This window comes from Mus musculus, chromosome X (genome assembly GCF_000001635.26).
Source record: "Mus musculus strain C57BL/6J chromosome X, GRCm38.p6 C57BL/6J".
In the NCBI taxonomy this organism is placed as follows: Eukaryota; Metazoa; Chordata; class Mammalia; order Rodentia; family Muridae; genus Mus; species Mus musculus.
In genome coordinates, this window is record NC_000086.7 from 75,229,166 (window position 1) to 75,250,811 (window position 21,646).

The window sequence follows — 21,646 nt, forward strand, 5'->3', positions numbered from 1 at the left end:
TGCCTTAAATGAGGTAACTTCATACTTGATGCTGAAGGACATTCTACGGAGTAATCTTTCTTTATGCATTGGTCAGTTGCTAGATAATGTTGATTCATTTTCCTGGCTGTTCTAGGTATAGTGCCGATAAACTCAGGAGGACAGATGTTCCTTTGCATCTTAATTTCCTTTTGTTTTATTCCTGGTGGGGTTTGGCATCATCAAGAAACATTTAGAAAAGATTAGAAATGTTTGTATCTCAAAAATTATGAAAATTTGACAATTTGGGCATATTTCCTTTTGTAATACATTATTGCTTCGTTTCTATATAAACTAGCACAGCAGTCTGGGGAGTGGGAAAACCACCAGATGACATAAAATGTAACTGTTGTAGCCTCTGTGTATCTGAAGATGAGGACTATGTTAATAAGCAGAACTGGCATGTTCTGTCATACACTCCAGATATATTTTTCCTTCTGCACACTTTATTAGCTTGGATTCCCCTGAACCAAACCTTTCCTCCTGGTACCAACCTATTTTGCATTTGAGGGACAAGTGATGAAAGAGTGTGGCCCTGCCTTTACTTTTTTTCTTGTTCCTGTTGCCACCATGGGAATTTAGCTGTCTGTAAATTATATGTCAATTACCAATTTTAATGATAGCGGGAAGAAGAAGAAAAGCAGAACAGAACATTATGATAGGTTCTGATTAGAACAGCTATTATTAGGCGGGGAGAGAACATATGGGAAGGAGAATAGTAGAAGATGTGTATTGTGAAGGGGAAAGAACAATATTGGAGGATTGGGTTCAAATAGGGAGACAGAACTGTAGGGTAGAAGAGAGGGTAGGGAGGGATAACTAACACTAGGGGTGCTTGAAAAATATGGTGTGTGTGTGTGGGGGGGGGACTGCAAAGGCCCAATCACCCTACAATGGAAGGCTCTCTTCTGGGACAAATGCCTCCAACAAGTCAGGTGGAATCAGGGCCGAGATGACATCCCATGAGGCTTTAATTAACATTTTGGCCAGGGAGCATTTTCCACAGGAACCCAACAAACAGCACAGCCAGTGGGGTATTTTAGATCAGGCGTGCCTCTGCTTGCTCCAAGCCTGGGACAGAATCACCCCACCCCTCTCCGGCTCACAAGACCCTGCCTTCTCCATGCTTTTCCTCCACCAAAAGCCAGAGGAGCTCTCTGTGACTTTATTCTTAGAACTAAAATGAGCTTAGAGACAGAAATTCCTTACCCTGTAGCCAGAGAACTCCTTCTTAAAAACAACATTTGGGAGGGTATGACTTCTGAGTTCATGCTGGCCTGCCAAGGGCTCAAAAATGAATAGAATACTATGATAGATGGCTTGTGGCTACCCAAGACAGGAACAATATCATATCAGGTGGATTTTGTAGCTCAGGCCTTGGCAGCATCAATAAAAACAGAAGGGATCTGCTTTAAATATAACAAAAAACAACATTGGAAAAATGAATATCCAAAAAAGAATTTCCCCCCGAGGGACCCCAATGTCAGTAAGACAGTCTGCCCCTGATGCTACAAAGACTTCCACTGGTAAAAAGGTTGTCTCTCTGATATGATAAAGGTGGAGAACAACTAAAACTTTTAAATTTAAAACAGGTCAGCCCTCATCCCTGACAGTAAAAGGGAAAACTATTTCCATAGAGGCTTTATGGGTATCCAGCATCTCAGAGAACTTCCACCCAAAAGTCATCATAAAAATAGATGAGAAGCAATTCAAATACCTTAATGATACTGTGGAAGACAAGACAATTTTGAGACAAGAGATTCCATAAAATAGGCAGCTAATTCCCAGGTCCCAGCTTTTAGAAGAGGGGGCAGCTCCTATGCTTTTTATCACTAAGCAAGCCTATAGACCCTGATAGAGCTACCAGTCTAATACACCCTCTAATAACCAACACTATCACCAAACTTCTGGGGAGAGATATTTCAGAAGCCCTAGAAGTGGTACTTGCTAGTCAACTGTGGTGCAAGTGGATCATGCCACCAGACAGAAGAACTAGTAAAGGTGAGCAGGTTCAAACCCTGGGTAATCTCAGAATTGAGAACGGCAGGTGTGGAACCAACTCCCTGGCAAACTACCTGATCTGGAACATGTAACCATGACACTTCACTGAGAGGACCACAACAGTCAGTCACACAGCATAAAAACCTGGAGTTTTCCATGTTAATGGGGCATCTAGATAGGCCCTGAGTGTTTGGCCAATGAGATTCCCTTCCTGGGCATTCCTTCCTGCAAAAGGTATTTAATCTTTGGTTCACCCCGAGTACCCAAGTAAGGTGTATACATTCATATCCTCTATCAAATAAAGCAGTCTGGATAGGCAAGGACTCTCTCCTTCAACAAGGATTGCCTGGGGGTGGGTGGGTGGGGGCTTTATTGTAAAGAGCCACACCTAAATCTCCCAGAGAAGGCTTTCTCTGTATCAGCCCCTCCCTACTCTTGGCACTCAATCTGAACCAAACTGGATTCCACACCCATCCCAGGCTCAGCCATTCCCTTCCTGCCTGGTGCATAGATGCCCTAAGGGAAAGCACGGCCCCTGCTTCCAACTCCTAGTGGTATACCAGTGGCATAGAGGTACACAGGAGACCAGGAACCACAGTATCTATTCCAGACCCCACTGTTTCTTACCCAGAGAAACATGGGCTGGGACCCCTATCATGGTCTCTGTTCTACCTCCCCTGAGCAGCTTGCTGAAGGCGTGCTGACACCCCAGCGGTGAAGCAGACACACCCAACCAGAAAGGAATTGCATCAGGCTAGATGATTATACCCATAAAAATTATACTCCCAAATTCTTAAAGACCCCCTTCCAAATCACCCCGAATCTGAAGAGCCATTGTTAAATTTAATATTCCCTGCCTTGACTGGTTTTCTAACGAGTTCATTTGAGTTGAACAATGGCCTCTATCAAGGGAGAAATTTGAAGCACTTACGCAACTTATAGTAAAAGAGTGGCTCTACTCCAATATACTCACCCGTCCAGCAGTTCAGGCAAAACCCCTATGTTTTCTATAAAAATGAGCTCAGGGGGTGAAGACTACCACAAGATTTAAGAGCAACTAATAAATCCTCCTAACTAATAATTCTCCCCCAAGAGGGCTGCCCCATGTCTCACCCATCCTTGCTAATGTCCCTCTCTTGGCGATAGATACTAAGGACTGCTTTTTTTCTATTTCTCTCCACCCTCAAGATAGCGAATGCTTTGCATTTTCAGTATACCTCATTAACAACACTGGATTGGCCTTGTGATATAAATGGACAGTTCTTCTGAGAATTGCTGACATTTCCACTATCTGACAAGAGGCCTTGGCCACTACATTTAAACCTTACTTAGACTAAGGACTCAGTAAGGACCCACCTTCCCCTCCCAACTTTAAAGATCAGTTAATAAGTTCCCTATCCTCTCTAGAATTCAAAATAGCTCCTCATCAAATACAGCTTATTACACCCATCACATTCTTGGGAATGGAAATTTCCCTCACCTCAAAATGACCTCTTAAACCCACACTTTTCTTCCTCAAAACCTAACTCTCAAGTTGAGAAAAGAGAGAGGAGAAAGACAGTTTTACTGTGAGAGTTGTACAGAGACAGATTGTGTAGAGAGAACAAACTAGATATAGGTAAAGAGAGAATGAGCCACAGAGTGAGAAGGAACCAGAAGATAAGAATAGACTTCTAGGTAGCGTCTCGGGGAGGTTCTCGCTCTGTCCGTCTCGCTCCGTCTCTCGCTTCCCCCCGCCCCGGCTCCCTTCGGGACCCCCCTCCCCGGTCGCCGGCGTGTGGCGGAGTGTGTGCGAGGGCGGAGGGCGGGGGCGGGCGTCCGGGGGGGCGGGGGCGGGCGCCGCGGCCCCCGGGACGGCGGCCGGGACTGCGCGGCGCCATGGACGTCGAGAGGCTGCAGGAGGTGCTGAAAGATTTTGAGAAGAGAGGGAAAAAGGAATTTTGTCCTGTACTGGATCAGTTTCTCTGTCATGTAGCTAAAACTGGAGAAACAATGATTCAGTGGTCCCAATTTAAAGGCTATTTCATTTTCAAACTGGAGAAAGTGATGGATGATTTCAGAACTTCAGCTCCTGAACCAAGAGGTCCTCCCAATCCTAATGTTGAATATATTCCCTTTGATGAAATGAAGGGAAGAATACTGAAAATTGTCACTGGATTTAATGGTATCCCTTTTACTATTCAGCGGCTATGTGAATTGCTAACCGATCCAAGAAGAAATTATACAGGGACAAGTTTCTCAGAGGAGTAGAGAAGAATGTGATGGTTGTTAGCTGCGTTTGTCCATCCTCAGAGAAGAACAATTCTAATAGCTTAAATAGAATGAATGGTGTTATGTTTCCTGGAAACTCACCAAACTATACTGACAGGTCTAATATAAACGGGCCTGGAACACCTAGGCCACTTAATCGACCAAAGCTTTCTTTGTCAGCCCCCTTGACAACAAATGGTTTGCCTGAGAGCACAGATAGCAAAGATTCTGAGCTGCAGCTAAGTGAAGAGAAAGGCCACAGTGATTCTTCAGCCTCTGAATCAGAAGTTTCCTTACTGAGCCCTGTTAAAAATAAACATCCAGATGAAGATGCTGTGGAGTCTGAGGAACATGAGGTGAAAAGACTGAAGTTTGACAAAGAAGGTGACGTCAGAGAGACAGCTAGCCAAACGGTGTCTGGTGAAGTCTCTTCAGTTAGAGCAGAGGAAACGGAAACAGCAATTCCCCCTCCTGACAAGGACAGAGAAAGTCGAACCAGGCAGCACTGTACAGAAGAGGAGGAGGAGGAGGAAGAAGAAGAGGAAGAGGAGGAGGAAGAATCGTTTATGACACCAAGAGAAATGGTCCCAGAAAGAAAAAATCAAGAAAAGGAATCTGATGACACCTTAACTGTGAATGAAGAGACTTCAGAGGAGAGCCATCAGATGGAAGGCTCTGGTGTGTCTCCAGCTCAGACAGACTCCACTTCAGAAAGGAGTGACAGTGCAGGGGCCTCAAGGAGTGGCTCTGACTGCCTGGAGACACAGGAGTCAGGAGGGCCTCCTTCCAGTAAGACCGGAGAAAGTGTGTCAGTGCCGTCGTCCATGGAGAATGAGGAAGCCACAGAAGTCACAGATGACCCAATGGAACAAGACTAACTACTTAAAAACACTTAGAGGCAGTATTTTACATACAGTTCTGGTTTTACACTGTATAAGACTTTTAAGTAATAAAGTGGACCTTTAGTTTTACAAGAGAAACAGGCTGTAAAATAAAGAACCTTAAGAATAAACCCTGAAGGTTGTATGTGGAAGAGCTGTGAGTACGGCTCCTCTGGGTCCCACTTAGTGCTGATTTTCTTGTTTGGTTTGGTTTTTTGTTTGCTTTTTTCCTGGTGTACTCAAATCAGTGGTTTGTGTATAGATTTTTTTTTAATTTAGAATAAAAGTTTTTAAACTGGAAGATAATTATAATTTTGAAAACTTTAAAGATGATCTCACTTGGTTTATACATACACAAGGAAGATTTTTGTCTTGTCTCTAGCAGTTTCCATATTTTGGTCATAGTTTAAACATGTTAACGTGAATTAATAGGGTTTCATGTGGTTTCAGATTTTTATTGTTCGACTGTACAATGGAACCTTAAGTCATATATACATATATAGATTATCCTGAGGGGGGGTGTTATATTTTTCTGTTTCTATAAGAGATGAATACAGTGAATACTTTTTTATTGGTAATGACTGAGTTCACTTCTTTCAGAAGACATCTTCTCTTCTGAGTAGTTGAGACAAAAATCTGGCCCCTGTGAGATCCTGGGAATCTTTCAGTCTGTTGAAATACCAGGTTAAACACATTCCAAGAGATCTGTGCAAACTAAATTCTTTTGTATACTTCTAAGGTGCCTGAGACAACAAGACTTCATTTATTTATGGAAAGTGTGCTTTATCTTGGGAGTTGTGCTCAAGCATTAGCTTGCTGTCTGTAGAATGAGTGCTTCGGAGCCTGACATGAAACCATCTCAAGAGCCCACAGGTCCCATAACATTCGGTTGCTTTTCTGAACACTGTCAACATCACATCTGTCTTTCTGAATAATCCTATATGCCGCATGGCACTGGTGTGAAACATCACTGTACTGGAAGAATTAGTAGAGGACTTCAGTAATGTACCTGAGCTAAAATGACCGAGGCGTTAGGGGTGCACAGAAACCACCATGATCTGTATAACATTTTGAAGTGAATTAATATTTTTGAACATGCTTCTTCAACAGCCAGTGTTATATTTTTCAGATCAACACAAAGCACAATGGTTACTACTCTATAAACTCAATATTTTCAAATTCACATATTTAAAGTCATGCAAGCTGCAACTTCCCTGTCAGAATTACTGGCTGCCAAATTTATACCTGTTTCTTCAGCTGTACTTTTTGATATTTAGAATTTTTAAATTTCTGTAAAGTAGGTTTTGTAGACTGTAATGTGTTCACTGCCTTTGTGAAGCGGTATATAATTGTATAATTTCGTGTGTAACTGAATGCTTGGGCTTTCAATACAGTATTCATATAAAGCAATAAATATTAATGTTATGAAAAAAAAAAGAATAGACTTCTAGAGTTAGTTTGAGGGCAAGCAGAACAATTGATGAAAGGCCGAGAAAAAGAAAGAGACAGGGAAAAAGAAAAAGAGAGAGAAAAGCCAGATTGAATCCGTCAGCTTGAAGAGGAGTTTGAGCCTGAACAGCTGAGTTGATTCAGGCAGATAGAGCTCAGAAAGAACAAGAAAGGGTGAGCTTATTTAGAAGTAAGGTCCAAAGGCTGAAAAAATTCTAGGCCTAGATTGTATGGAGGCTAGAAGCTGTCAGGACTAAGCCTAGGATAGCAGATGAAGGCAGTAAGCCCCTGAGGCAACAATTACATCAGGAGAATAAAAGTTACATTTACAGTCATGGGTACTTCTTAACATATTGAAAACTGATAATGGCCCTGCCTTTACCAACTTCCAATTCAAAACCTTTGGCTCACAATGGGAAATTTCCCATTACTCAGGGATCTTCACAACCCACAGGGACATGGTATAACATAAAGAAAACATCAAATGCTAAAAGCCTAACTTAAAAAACAAACAAACAAACAAAAGATACACCTTAACATAAAATTAATGATGGCTCTGACTAACCTAAATATATTTAATATCTACAAGAGCTTCAAACATCTCCCTATCTCCCTCCATTAGCACTCACCAGGGGTAACTCCTACAATCCTGGTGCAATGTCACCATCTCTTGGATGGGATTTGAAAGGGACCAGACCCGTACCTTATAAATGGAAAGGGTTTTTCATGTGTGTTTTTAAATTAGATATTTACTTCATTTACATTTCAAATGCTTTCTCCAAAGTCCCCTATACCCTCCTCCTGCCCTGCTCCCTTACCCACCCAATCCCACTTCCTGACCCTAGCATTCCCCTGTACTGGGACATATAAAGTTTGCAAGACCAAGGGGCCTCTCTTACCAATGATGGCCAACTAGACCATTTTCTGCTACATATGCAGCTACAGACACGAGCTCTGGGGGTACTGGTTAGTCCATTTTGTTGTTCCACCTATAGGGTTGCAGACCCCTTCAGCTCCTTGGGTACTTTCTCTAGCTCCTCCATTAGGGGCCCCTGTGTTCCATCCAATAGATGACTGTGAGCATCCTCTTCTGTATTTGCCAGGCACTGGCATAGCCTCACACGAGACAGCTATATCAGGGTCCTTTGAGCAAAATCTTGCGGGCATATGCAATAGTGTCTGCATTTGGTGGCTGATTATGGGATGGACCCCTGGATGGGGCAGTCTCTAGATGGTCCATCCTTTCGTCTCAGCTCCAAACTGTCTCTGTAACTCCTTTCATGGGTAGTTTGTTCCCTATTTTAGGGACGAATGAAGTATCCATGCATTGGTCTTCCGTCTTGATTTTCTTGTGTTTTGCAAATTGTATCTTGGGTATTCTAGGTTTCTGGGCTAATATCCACTTATCAGTGAGTGCATATCTAATGACTTCTTTTGTGATTGGGTTACCTCACTTAGGATGATATCCTCCAGATCCACCCATTTGCCCAAGAATTTCACAAATTCATTGTTTTTAATAGCTGAGTAGTGCTACATTGTGTAAATATTTTCTGTATCCATTTGTCCATTTAAAATATATTTTCTGTATCCATTCTTCTGTTGAGGGACATCTGGGTTCTTTCCAGCTTCTGGCTATTATAAATAAGGCTGCTATGAACATAGTGGAGCATGTGTCCTTATTACCAGTAGGAACATCTTCTGGGTATATGCCCAGGAGAGGTATTGCTGGATCTTCTGGTAGTATTAAGTCCAGTTTTCTGAGGAACTGCCAGACTGATTTCCAGAGTGGTTGTACAAGCTTGCAATCCCATCAGCAATGGAGGAGTGTTCCTCTTTCAAAACATCCTCGACAACATCTGCTGTCACCTGAATTTTTGATCTTAGCCATTGTGACTGGTCTGAGGTGGAATCTCAGGGTTGTTTTGATTTGCATTTCCCTGATGATTAATGATGTTGAACATTTTTTCAGGTGCTTCTCAGGCATTTGGTATTGAGAATTCTTTGTTTAAACTCTGTACCTCATTTTTAAATAGGGGTATTTGATTTCCTGGAGTCCAGCTTCTTGAGCCCTTTGTACATATTGGATATTAGTCCCCTATCAGATTTAGGATTGGTAAAGATCCTTTCCCAATCTGTTGGTGGCCTTTTTGTCTTATTGACAGTGTCTTTTGCCTTACAGAGCAGCTTTGCAATTTTATGAGGTGCGATTTGTTGATTCTTGATCTTAGAGCACAAGCCATTGCTGTTCTGTTCAGGAATTTTTCCCTTGTGCCCATATCTTCAAGGCTTTTCCCCAATTTCCCCTCTATTAGTTTCAGTGTCTCTGGTTTTATGTGGAGTTCCTAGATCCATTTAGACTTGAGCTTTGTACAAGGAAATAAGAATGGATCAATTTGCATTCTTCTACATGATAAACATCAGTTGTGCCAGCACCATTTGTTGAAAATGCTGTCTTTCTTCCACTGGATGGTTTTAGCTCCTTTGTCAAAGATCAAGAGACCATAGGTATGTGGGTTCATTTCTGGGTCTTCAAACCTATTCTATTGATCTATATGCCTGTCACTGTATAGATGTCATGCAGTTGTTATCACAATTGCTCTGTAGTACAGCTTGAATTTAGGCATGGTGATTCCACTAGAGGTTCTTTTATCTTTGAGAATAGTTTTTGCTATCATAGGTTTTTTGTTATTCCAGATGAATTTGCAAATTGCCTTTTCTAACTCCTTGAAGAATTGAGTTGGAATTTTGATAGGGATTGCATTGAATCTGTAGATTGCTTTTGGCAATATAGCCATTTTGACTATATTAATCCTGCCAATCCATGAGCATGGGAGATCTTTCCATCTTCTGAGATCTTCCTCGATTTCTTTCTTCAGAGACTTGAAGTTCCTATCATACAGATCTTTCACTTCCTTAGTTAGAGTCACACCAAGGTATTTTAGATTATTTGTGACTATTGTGAAGGGTGTTGTTTCCCTAATTTATTTCTCAGCCTGTTTATCCTTTGTGTAGAGAAAGGCCACTGATTTGTTTCAGCTAATTTTATATCCAGCTATTGAACTGAAGCTGTTTATCAGGTTTAGGAGTTCTCTGATGGAATTTTTAGGGTCACATATATGCTATCATATCATCTGCAAATAGTGATATTTTGACTTCTTTCTTTCCAATTTGTATCCCCTTCATCTCCTTTTGTTGTCTAATTGCTCAGGCTAGGATTTCAAGTACTATATTGAATAGGTAGGGAGAAAGTGAGCAGCCTTGTCTAGTCCCTGATTTTAGTGGGATTGCTTCAAGTTTCTCTCCATTTAGTTTGATGTTGGCTATTGTTTTGCTGTATATTGATTTTATTATGTTTAGGTATGGTCCTTGAATTTCTGATATTTCCAAGACTTTAACATGAATGGGTATTGGATTTTGTCAAATGCTTTCTCAGCATCTAATGAGATGATCATGTGGTTTTTGTCTTTGAGTTTGTTCATATAGTGGATTATGTTGATGGATTTCCATATATTAAACCATCCCTGCATTAATGGAATGAAACCTACTTGATTATGATGGATGATCATTTTAATGTGTTATTGGATTCGGTTTGCAAGAATTTTATTGAGCATTTTTGCACCGAGATTCATAAGGGAAATTGGTCTGAAGTTCTCTATCTTTGTTGGATCTTTCTGTGGTTTAGGTATCAGAGAAATTGTGGCTTCATAGAATGAATTGGGTAGTGTTCCTTCTTTTTCTATCTTGTGGAATAGTTTGAGGAGAATAGGAACTAGGTTTTCTTTGAAGGTCTGATAGAACTCTGCACTAAACCCATCTGGTCCTGGGCTTTTTTTGGTTAGGAGACTATTGATGACTGCTTTATTTCTTTAGGGGATATGGGACTTTTTAGGTCATTAATCTGATCCTCATTTACCTTTGGTACCTGGTATGTGTCTAGAAATGTGTCCATTTCATGCAGGTTTTCCAGTTTTTTTAGTATAGCCTTTTGTAGTAGGATCTGATGATGTTTTGGATTTCCTCAGGCCAGCCGAGTTCGCACCCAAGTAGGTGTGGGGCTGGAGCCACCAGAACGAATCCCACTCACTGGTTGGGTGGGTTTCCTTTGTCCCTGTTCCTGCTGGCACAAGACCCTCTGGGTTTTTTGGAACAGATGTTGCGTTCCACTCACCAGTGATCTGGGTGTGCTAGGCTTCTGCAGTGTGGAGAGTCTTCTGGGGACCTGGGTACTCTCCGCTGATATGGGGAATTGCAGACTGGTATCCAGTTGAGTTGAGGTCTTAACCCCAATGGTCATAATTCACCTTCATGACAAGGTAGGCGTTCCCTCATGCTCCTAGAACTCTGGCCCCTGCCTAAGGTACCACCTCCCACAGGCCCCACAAGAGAAGCATGGTCAGTAGTCACATAAGCAATGGCCCAAGCTTCTGACCTTAAGGCTAAACTCCTCTCCAGTTACTTAGCAACAGTAAAGTCCATAAAAAGGGCTGTTCAGCCCCCAACTGACGCTCTTACTCTTACTCCTTCGTTCCTTTATCTCTCACTCACTTCTCTCTCCTTTTCCTTTTCTCTTTGTCTTCTCTCTCTCTCTCTCTCTCTCTCTCTCTCTCTCTCTCTCTTTCTCCCCCCCTCACTCTGCTTTTCTATAATACAGCTCTTAAATCATAGAGAGTCTCTGCTCCATCTAGATCCTCTGAGTCACTCTCGCCAGTGTTGGGAACTCCTTTCCTCATCCCTCTCTCCTATAACCCTGGGGCGACAGGGTGTCACCTTGGAGTTCCTGGTCGGGTTTTGCCTCTTCTCCACCCCCGCCTCATGGGTCAAGCATGCTCACCCGGGGCCAAGTGGAAAAGTGTCCAGCAGCTCTGCCTGCATCCACCTGCCCAGAGCACAGGAACTCTGGCCAGACGTTTGGCCCCCTTTCCTTCCCCTTCTTCCCCAGGGCATCCCCAGGGTCCCCCCTTTTTTTGTTCCCAAAACACTGAGTTTGTGCCCAAGATGGCATGGGGCTCTTGTGTCTTTATACAGGACTAGTCCAAGACTATTTGGTCCTAGCCAGAAATGTCCAACACCATCCTATTGACCATCAAGATGGCTTGACTCTTACTGGCAGGTCAAGGACCAAGGAGGTGGAGGAGGTGCCACTAACAAACAAGATCTTCTGGAAGGACATTTATGAGGTAGTGGCAGCCGCCCAGGCCACATGACCTCCACAGGCTTCCCTTTCTTCCATTTTTATGGCCGTCTTTGATTTTTTAAAAAGATTTATTTGTTTATTTTATGTATATGAGTACACTGTAGCTGTACAGATGGTTGTGAGCCATCATGTGGTTGCTGGGAATTGAACTCAGGACCTCTGCTCGTTCCGGCTCAAAGATTTTTTTTTTAATTTTTTTTATTAGGTATGTTCTTCATTTACATTTCACATGCTATCCCAAAAGTCCCCTATACCCTCCCCCCACCCTGCTCCCCTACCCACTCACTTCCAGTTCTTGGCCCTGGTATTCCCTTGTACTGGGGCATATAAAGTTTGCAAGACCAAGGGGCCTCTCTTCCCAATGATGGCCGACTAGGCCATCTTCTGCTACATATGCAGCTAGAGACATGAGCTCTGGGGGTACTGGTTAGTTCATATTGTTGTTCCACCTATTTGGTTGCAGACCCCTTCAGCTCCTTGGGTAGTTTCTCTTGCTCCTCCATTGGGGGCCCTGTGTTCCATCCTATAGATGACTGTGAGCATCTACTTCTGTATTTGCCAGGCACTAGCATCCGGCTCAAAGATTTATTATTATATGTAAGTACACTGTAGCTGTCTTCAGACACACCAGAAGAGGGCATCAGATCTCATTACAGATGGTTGTGAGCCATCATGTGGTTGCTGGGATTTGAACTCAGAGCCTTTGGAAGAGCAGTCAGTGCTTTTAACTGCTGTGCCATCTCTCCAGCCCCCATGGCTATCTTTGCTGTTCTTCATTCTAACTCTGCTACTGGCCAGCCTCTTCCTAACCCTCCCAATACCCACAATGGGTAATTCTTTGCTAGGGAGACCTATAACAGACACAATAAAATTATAGGAACCCAGGACTATTCACTTGAAGGATGCTGGACCAAGATTGAGATTTCTTTATACCTAATCCCATCTCCAATACCCATAGAGCTTTCTTCTGCTTTCCTTACTGCAACACAGATGACTGCCTGCAGGAGGCCTCCATATATAAAGGTTTCAGATATTTGAGATGCCAACACTGAATCCACAAGCTGTGGTGGCACCATGCTCACCAACTTTAATACGCTTTTCCAGTTTTCCATCAGTGATCCCTGAGACCAACAATGATGAATGGAAGTTGTGGGTAAGCTCTACCCTAATAGTGATACCAAATACCCTGTAGCTGATGTACACATCTCCCACTCGCTCATCCCTGCCTGTAAGTCTTTGCCCATGTTAACATTCTTCAACAGGACGATCAAACACAAAAGGAGATCCAAGCTACCCTCTCCGGTTATATATATATATATATATATATATATATATATATATATATATATATATATATATATTTATATGCCTACCTCCTTCCCCTAACCACCTACCCTAACTCCTCTCAATGCCTTTTTCTGTGCTTCTCTCTCCTGCTAATTATTGGCAGCTATTCCCATTAACATCTTGTTTCACGAACCCCATGAGGCCTTATCCACAAAAGTTACAAAACATTCCTCTTTTTAAATTTAGCCTTCCCCATTTTGCCTCCTAGAGTCTTCCTCAAGGTCCTATCCAGCTTGTTCCTGTAACATCAATGTCAACAAGTCAATATGTGTTAACATCCCCTCTCCCCACTTTCTCTGGTGCAATAATATTATCAGTTCCTGTATTAAACCCCCTTTTAAAGGATTCTGCATTCCCATAATGATCGTTCCCCAGGTTTATCTCTATGAACCTGAAGAACTCACCTTGCAACCTAGAGGGGGCTGAAAGAAAAGAGAGGTCTTCATCCCTCTGCTCATCATTGTGCTCACCATCTGTACTGGCTAGTTTTGTGTCAACTTGACACAGCTGGAGTTATCACAGAGAAAGGAGCTTCAGTTGAGGAAATGCCTCCATGAGATCCAGCTGTAAGGCATTTTCCCAATTAGTGATCAAGGGGGAAAGGCCCCTTGTGGGTGGGACCATTACTGGACTGGTAGTCTTGGGTTCTATAAGAGAGCAGGCTGAGCAAGCCAGGGGAAGCAAGCCAGTAAAGAACATCCCTCCATGGCCTCTGCATCAGCTCCTGCTCCCTGACCAGCTTGAGTTCTAGTCCTGACTTCTTTCAGTGATGAACAGCAATGTGGAAATGTAAGCTGAATAAACCCTTTCCTTCCCAACTGCTTCTTGGTCATGAGGTTTGTGCAGGAATAGAAACCCTGACTAAGACACCATCTCACTGGGTGCCATGGAACCACCCCTCATCCAAACACACCATTTGGCCAGTGACTTCCAGATAAGCTTGACCAGGCCACGGCTTCCACCATGAAGCCATGTCTTGAGTCGCTCCATTGACAGATCACTTCCCCAAAGGGGATTGTTCTGCAAAATTGAAGAACTCTGGACTTACTAAGGGCTGAACAAGGAGGTACTTGTGTTGTACTGGGGGAACAATGCTATTTTTATGTTAATGAACCTGGGTTAATAGAACAAAACATACTGGTGCTTAAGGATCCCCAGTGAGATTTCTGAGATCTTTGAGCTCTTTGAGCTTGCTATGCCTCAGGTACCACATCTTGATACTTAAATCCTCTGGAGGCTTGGCTTTTTCACCTCCTCGGCCACATACTGGCTATTGGGACTCTTCTCCTACTGGCTTCCTGTTTCATCTATTTTCTAAAACAGTAAGTAAGCAATATTGCCAATGTCGCTACCAACTAAGTTCTGGTTCAATACAAAACCATTCCCAAAACATGTTGACTATGGTGATGTTGTTGTTGTTGTTTTAATAAAACAACAGAAAGGAGCTGTGGGACTGAAATGGCCCAGGATTACAGAGAGTCAAAGGTTCTCCAATCCCAGATACCTCAAATGAGGATGGCAGAACTTGGCTAACCCCCACTCCCAACCTGACACCATAAAGTCAGCTGCCCCACCATCAACCCTAGTAAGAATTTATTCAGCCTCACTCCTTGTACTCCTACCTTGGCCAACTGTACGTGGCCACACAAAGCTTGCCTCAGAGACCCTGACTACTTCCCCAGGGGCATAAATATTCCCCTTTCCCCCCAGTAAATGGAAACAGTTCTCCAAAAGCTGCTCCTGGATGTATTCTTTGCCCACACACTCATTGCCAACCAAGACCTGTACTACACCCACCCTAGTCTGTCTAAGTTCCGTCCCTCCAGTTCAGCTTAGTGTGTAACAGCCCTGAGTACCCTGAGGGAGAAGCAGACAGACACAAAGTGGTAGGGGGATGGAAAGAGAAGTTTAAATGGAGTTATTCTACATGGGTGCTATGCTTCTTCCAGTGCCAGATGTGGGATAACTTTCTTTGAGTGTTTATTAGGTGGGCATCCTAGAGACTCTTCTATACCAATCCAATCCAAGCTCTTGACATTGCTATCCACTTTTATGGTAAGATCATGTTGCTGAAGACATCACACACTTTGGTTGCAAGGCCTAGAGAAAACAAGTTGGTATCTACATGGAAGCTCACTCACTGTTGGCTAGGTTTCAGAGCACTGGAAGGTGCTGTGTTTTATGTTATCTTGACACAGGCTAGAGTCATCTGAGAGGAGGGAATTTCAATTCAGAAAATGCCTCCATAAGATCAACTGTATGACATTTTCTTAATTAGTGATTGATGGGGGAGGGACCAGTCCATTGGTGGGTGATGCTATCCCTGGGCTCTATAAGAAAGGAGGCTTGGAGGGAAAAAGGGGGCAGGATCAGGCATCAGAAGAGACAGGAGCAAAGCCCAGAGGGTCAGGAGAATGATTAGAAATATGTAGCAGTGGGGGGTGGAGAGTGGGGGGGGGACTACTAGAAAGTACCAGACACCAGGGAAGCGAGAGGTTCCCAGGACCCAACTGGCATGACATTAGCAGAAATACCCAAAAGAGGGGAGATAGGAACTGAAGAGGCTACCTCCAATAGATAGGTATGGCACCCAGTAGAGGGGATGAGGCCATTCACCCATCTCAAAATTTTTAACCCAGAATTGTTCTTTTCTAAAGGAAACACAGGGACAAAAAATGGAGCAGAGACTGAAGGAAAGGCTATACAGAGACTACCCCACCTTGGGATCCATCCCATGTACAGACACCAAACCCTGACTCCATTGTTGATGCCAAGAAGTACTTGCTGACAGGAGCCTGGTATAGCTGTCCCCTAAGAGGCTCTGTCAACACCTGACTGAATCAGATGCAGATACAGCTAACCATTGGACTGAGCTCAGGAACACCAATGGAAGAGTTAGGGGAAGAACTGAAGGCGCTGAAGAAGATTGCAACCCCATAGGAAGAACAACAATATAACTAACCAGAATCTTAAGAGCTCCCAGGGACAAAACCACCAACCAAAGAGTACATGGATGGGACCATGTCTCCAGCTGCATATGTAGCAGAGTATGGCCTTGTAGGGCATCAATTGGAGGAGAAGCCCTTGTTCCTGTGAAGGCTCAATGCCTGTATTGGCTAGTTTTGTGTCAACTTGACACAGCTGGAGTTATCACAGAGAAAGGAGCTTCAGTTGAGGAAATGCCTCCATGAGATCCAGCTGTAAGGCATTTTCTCAATTAGTGATCAAGGGGGAAAGGCTCTTTGTGGGTGGGACCATCTCTGGGCTGGTAGTCTTGGTTCTATAAGAGAGCAGGCTGAGCAAGCCAGGGGAAGCAAGCCAGTAAGTAACATCCCTCCATGGCCTCTGCATCAGCTCCTTCTTCCTGACCTGCTTGAGTTCCAGTCCTGACTTCCTTTAGTGATGAACAGCAGTATGGAAGTGTAAGCCAAATAAACCCTTTCCTCCCCAGCTTGCTTCTTGGTCATGGTGTTTGTGCAGGAATAGAAACCCCGACTAAGACCCTGCCCCAGCATAGAGGAACGCTAGAGGAGCGAGGCTGAATGAATGGGTGGGGAAGCACCCTTTTAGAGGCAAAGGGGAAAGGGATGGGATGGGGGGAGGCATTGTGGAGGGGAGACCAGGAAGGGAACAAAATTTGAAATGTAAGAGATGTAAGAGAGAGGGAGGGGAAGGGAGCAGGCAGGCTGAGGAAGTCATGGGGAGGAAGCCAGTAAGCAGCAGGCCCACCCCCTGCCCATGACCTCTGCATCAGCTCCTGCTTCCATGTTCCTGCCCTGCTTGAGTTCCTGTCCTGACTTCCTTGAATGATGGACTACAATGTGGAAGTGTAGCCAAATAAACCCTTTCCTTCCCAAGTTGCTTTGGTCATAATGTTTCATCACAGCAATTGTAACACTAACTAAGACAGGTGCCATGTAGGTCACCAGCAGTCTTACTGTGGACTCTTGAGTTTACTCTGCTAATCAGCTTGGCAAAATAGAACTGTGGATGTAATATTTCTATGAATAATATGGGAGTAACCAAATGCTTTTCGATTGGTTTTAAGGTCTATTCCACAGCTAGGAAATTCACATTTGGTACTGCAAATCTTGTCTAAAATCCATGACTAGTGAGATCACAGACACTAGGGTGAACCTGCCACTATAATTTTTATGAATTTACATAGTATCAAATTGCATTCTACCTACCTCTATTCCCATATATTAGATGAACTTTCAATCTTCATCAGAGTAGCTTATTTTACAGTGGTAGTGGTTAATATGCAACTTGTCCAAGTACACAGAATTTGCCTGTGGAATGCTTAGCCCTAAATGAGACATTTATATTGCACTCCCTGACTGCAAGGCTTTTGGAAGAGAGTTTTGTTTCAAGGATGTGGCCCTTTGTATGCTGACCATGTTTCATTGAATGGTTTCACATCCATGCACATTTGGGTAGCATTAATTTTTTTACTTAGAGAGTTATATTTTCTTTAAAAAAAGAAAGAAGATAGTGGTAGAGACAAGAGTAGTTGGAGTAAGTGGAGGTAGATATGATCAAAATGTGGTGTATACAAGTATGAACTTTTCAAAGAATAAATAAAACCCTCTGCAGTAGTAAAATTGAGAATCCCTTAAATCTTGCTTTTCTGAATCTGTGCAGCTTCCTAAAACATATGTAATTATGAAAGGAATCTAAATGGAGCCACCATAAAATGGTGGAGACAATAAGTAAATTAGACACCTTATGCCACCAAGTAAAACTTCCAATACCAGGATTCATTGAGTACTTAACCAAAGGGGTCCTATGGACACCCTCCACCAAGTATCACAGGCTATTGACAAGGTTATTGGTTGCTTTCTACAACATGATGGAAAGGCATTTTTTTTTCTTCTGAAGACAGCACTTCCTTAATGTCAATCAACATGAAGAAGTTGAGCTGGTGCCCTAATAGAAGCTTCATTCCTACTGATTAGTGTTCATGGTGCTGGAACATACTCTGCACACCTACTGAAAAAGGAAGGTAATCCTGAGTATCACACAGCCATAAACCCTGTGACCTATGACTGAGACTTGCCTGCAAGATATATTGGTGCAATAGTGACACAAATATTACAGCATTAAAAAGTATATTTATGGTCCACTCCATGAAATGGAATCCATACCTGACACTGCTAAAGTGGCCAAGAACCTGAGACTAGATAGGTCATGGGCTTAGGGGAATATCTAATATTATTCTGCTAAAGGAACATAGCAACAGAATGACTCCTAATGACATACTGTTTTATGATCAGTGCCTCACTCAAGCCTTATCAGAGAAGCTTCTTCGTGGAGTAGATGGGAACTAACACAGAGATCCACAACTAGACAATGTGCTCAGAGTGGGACACTTTAGAATACTCAATCCTAAATGGTGTGTATTTATCAACTTCCTCCCTCTCAAGGCTCAGGAACTATGTGGAAGAAGAAGCTGAAAGATTGTAAGCTAGGTGATGGATGCCTCCAAGTAAACAGTATCTTCCAGACATAACAGAACTGATGAACAGAGGAACTCAAAGGGACTGTTATAGCATGAATAAGAACAAGTTCAATCTGGGGGGAAATCACTGAGAGGGAGAAATTGAAACAGAGCTCTACCCCTAACCAAGAAGTTATTTGCAATTGATACCTGTTGGCAAATGGAAAAATCAGTTTTCCTCTATAGAATGTCACTGGGTATATCAACCATACTGCAGGGCAGGGCCCATACTAAGGATAACCTGACCAACACAAAATAAACTCTATGTTTTTAATGTGTGTTTGTTTACTATTTTCATTTTAGCATTTTTTTGTCTTACTGATGTATGTTTTGACTGTTTTCATTCCTCCTCCTCCTCCTCCTCCTCCTCCTCCTCCTCCTCCTCCTCCTCCTCCTCCTTCTCCTTCTCTTCTTTTTGGGTTTTTTGAGACAGGGTTTCTCTGTCTAACTCTGACTGTCCTGGAGCTCACTCTGATGACCAGGCTGGCCTAGAACTCACAGAGATCCACTTGTTTCAACCTCCTGAGTACTGGAATATAAGGCATGTGCAACCACTACCCAGTTTTGATTTGGTTTTCATTTTTGTATTTCTTTTTGAGAGAGAGAGAGAGAGAGAGAGAGAGAGAGAGAGAGAGAGAGAGAGAATATAAAGTTGGTTAGGAATTGGAATAGGAGGTTCTAGGAAGAAGATGGGAATAGGAAAAAGGGTGCTCAAAATATGATATATGAATGAATAGATAGGGGGTTAAGTACTGGTAAAATATTTGATACCATTCAATTTTAATTACAAACAATATAGAAACAGGATTTTTGTTTAGACAAAGTCTCATTATATATCCCTGGCTGACCTGGAAATACTTATGTAGAACAGACTGCCCCTGAACTCAGAGTTCCAATTGAAATGCCTTTGACAATCAAGCACTAGGAGTAATGATGTGTACCACTATACATGGTATATTAGTCAGGGGTCTCGAGTCACAGAACTTATGGGTAGTCTCTACATAGTAAGGTAATTGTTAATGGCTTACAGTCTGTAGTCCAACTCCCAACAATGGTCAGCAGCAGCTGTGAATGGAAAGTCCAAGGATCTAGCAGTTGCTCAGTCCCATAAGGAAAGCAGGTAAAGAAGAGAGAGAGTCAATCTTCCTTCTTCCAATGTCCTTATATAGGTCTCCAGCAGAAGGTGTAGCTCAGATTAAAGGTGTCTGCCACCATGCCTTTTTAATCCCAGATGACCTTGAACTCAGAGATCTCCCTGTCTTAATCTTCTGGAATTCACAGACACTATGCCTCAATATCTCCATGCCAAGATCCAGGTCAGAAACTCAATTCTGGATTGTAGTTCATTCCAGATTTAGTCAAGCTGACAACCAGGAATAGCCACTACACTTGGCTAGAAGGAAACTTTTTATAAACAGTGTTTACTTAAAACCAACAAGAAACCTATTAAACATGGGATACAGTTGCATTTCAAGAACAAAGTAGGCATATTTGTGTGTATTTCTGTGTGTGTGAATCACAACACTTTAGTACAATTATGCTGACTGCTTACTGGGTTCTGTCAACATCATGTGTATTCTCAATGTAATAGATACCACTGTGGTATTTTTGTAGCATGTCAAGATCTATTTTGGCAATTGTCACTACATTCTATAGCTCTTCACCTTTAGCTTCTAGGTCTTATTCCCTATATTCTCAGCATATGGAGAATATTATAGCCTGAGTGTGAGGGAACAGGGGTTTGCATTGATGTAATAGCCATATAAGTGAAAATGGACAAACTGTGGGGCATAAAAGAAAAAAGTTAGAATACACTTTGGGTATAGTTAATCAGTGGTGTAAAATTAGAGAGGTGTGATGGTTTGTATATTTTTGGACCAGGGAGTGGCACCCTGTGGAGGTGTGGCCTTGATGGAATAGATGTGTCACTATGGGTGTGGGTTTAAGACTCTCACCCAGTTGCCTGGAAGTTAGTCTTCCACTAGCAGCCTTTGGATGAAGATGTAGAACTCTCAGCTCTGCCTGTGCCATGCCTGCCTGGATGCTGCCATGCTCCCACCTTAATGATAATGGACTGAACCTCTGAACCTGTAAGCCAGCCCCAATTAAATGTTGTTTTTATAAGACTTGCCTTGGTCACGGTGTCTGTTCACAGCAGTAAAACCCTGACTAAGACAGAGAGGTATAGCCAAGAATGTTAAGGATTTATGTCATTTAATTTCCCTGAGCTTACCTCTAGAGAATAAATTCCCCAGGCTTCCCTATTCTTTCATGTAAAAGACAGATCTGAATCTCAATTCATGGTTTTGGCTGACAAATTAAAGTATGGACTCTTAAGAAAATTTATATTCTCATAATTTAGCATTTATATTTCTTTCTTTCTTTTTGATCTCAACACAAGCCAATTATTTTTTTCATATTTTTATTGGTTATTTTATTTATTTACATTTCAAATGTTATCCCCTTCCCCATTCTCACTTCCACAACCCCCCTATTCCCTCCCCTGACTCCCTGCCTCAATGAGGGTGCTCCCCCACCTGCCCTCCTATTCCCACCTCAGCTCCCTAGCAGTCCCCTATGCTGGGTCATTGAGCCTCCACAGGACCAAGGGACTCCCGTCCCATAGATGCCAGATAAGGCAATCCTCTGCTACTTATCCTAGAGCCATGGTACCCCCCATGTGTACTCTGTAGGTATATCTACACATTGGAGTACTGCTCACATATTAAGAACAATTACTTCATGAAATCTGCAGGCAAAGGAGGTAACCCAGTCACACACACACAAAAAAAAAACCACACACATGGTATGTACTCACTGATAAGTGGATATTAGCCACAAAAAAAGAGCTCAGAATAGCCATGGTACAACTCATAGACCATATGAAACCTAAGAAGAAGGAAGACCACACCAAAGTGTGGATGCTACAGTTCTACTCAGAAGGGGAAAGAAAATAATCTTGGGAGGGAAGGAGGGAGGGAGGGAGAGAGAGAGAGTGAGAGAGAG

At 42.7% G+C, this 21,646-nt stretch overlaps 1 protein-coding gene and 1 pseudogene across 7 annotated transcripts in view; one reads left to right on the plus strand and one right to left on the minus strand.

The window, feature by feature from the left end:
- The window catches only part of F8 (coagulation factor VIII), a 212,395-nt gene that overhangs the window by 58,822 nt on the left and 131,927 nt on the right, over positions 1 to 21,646 (minus strand). The gene's annotated exons all lie outside the window — the stretch shown is intronic.
- Positions 3,696 to 6,580, plus strand: Gm6039 (predicted gene 6039; annotated as a pseudogene).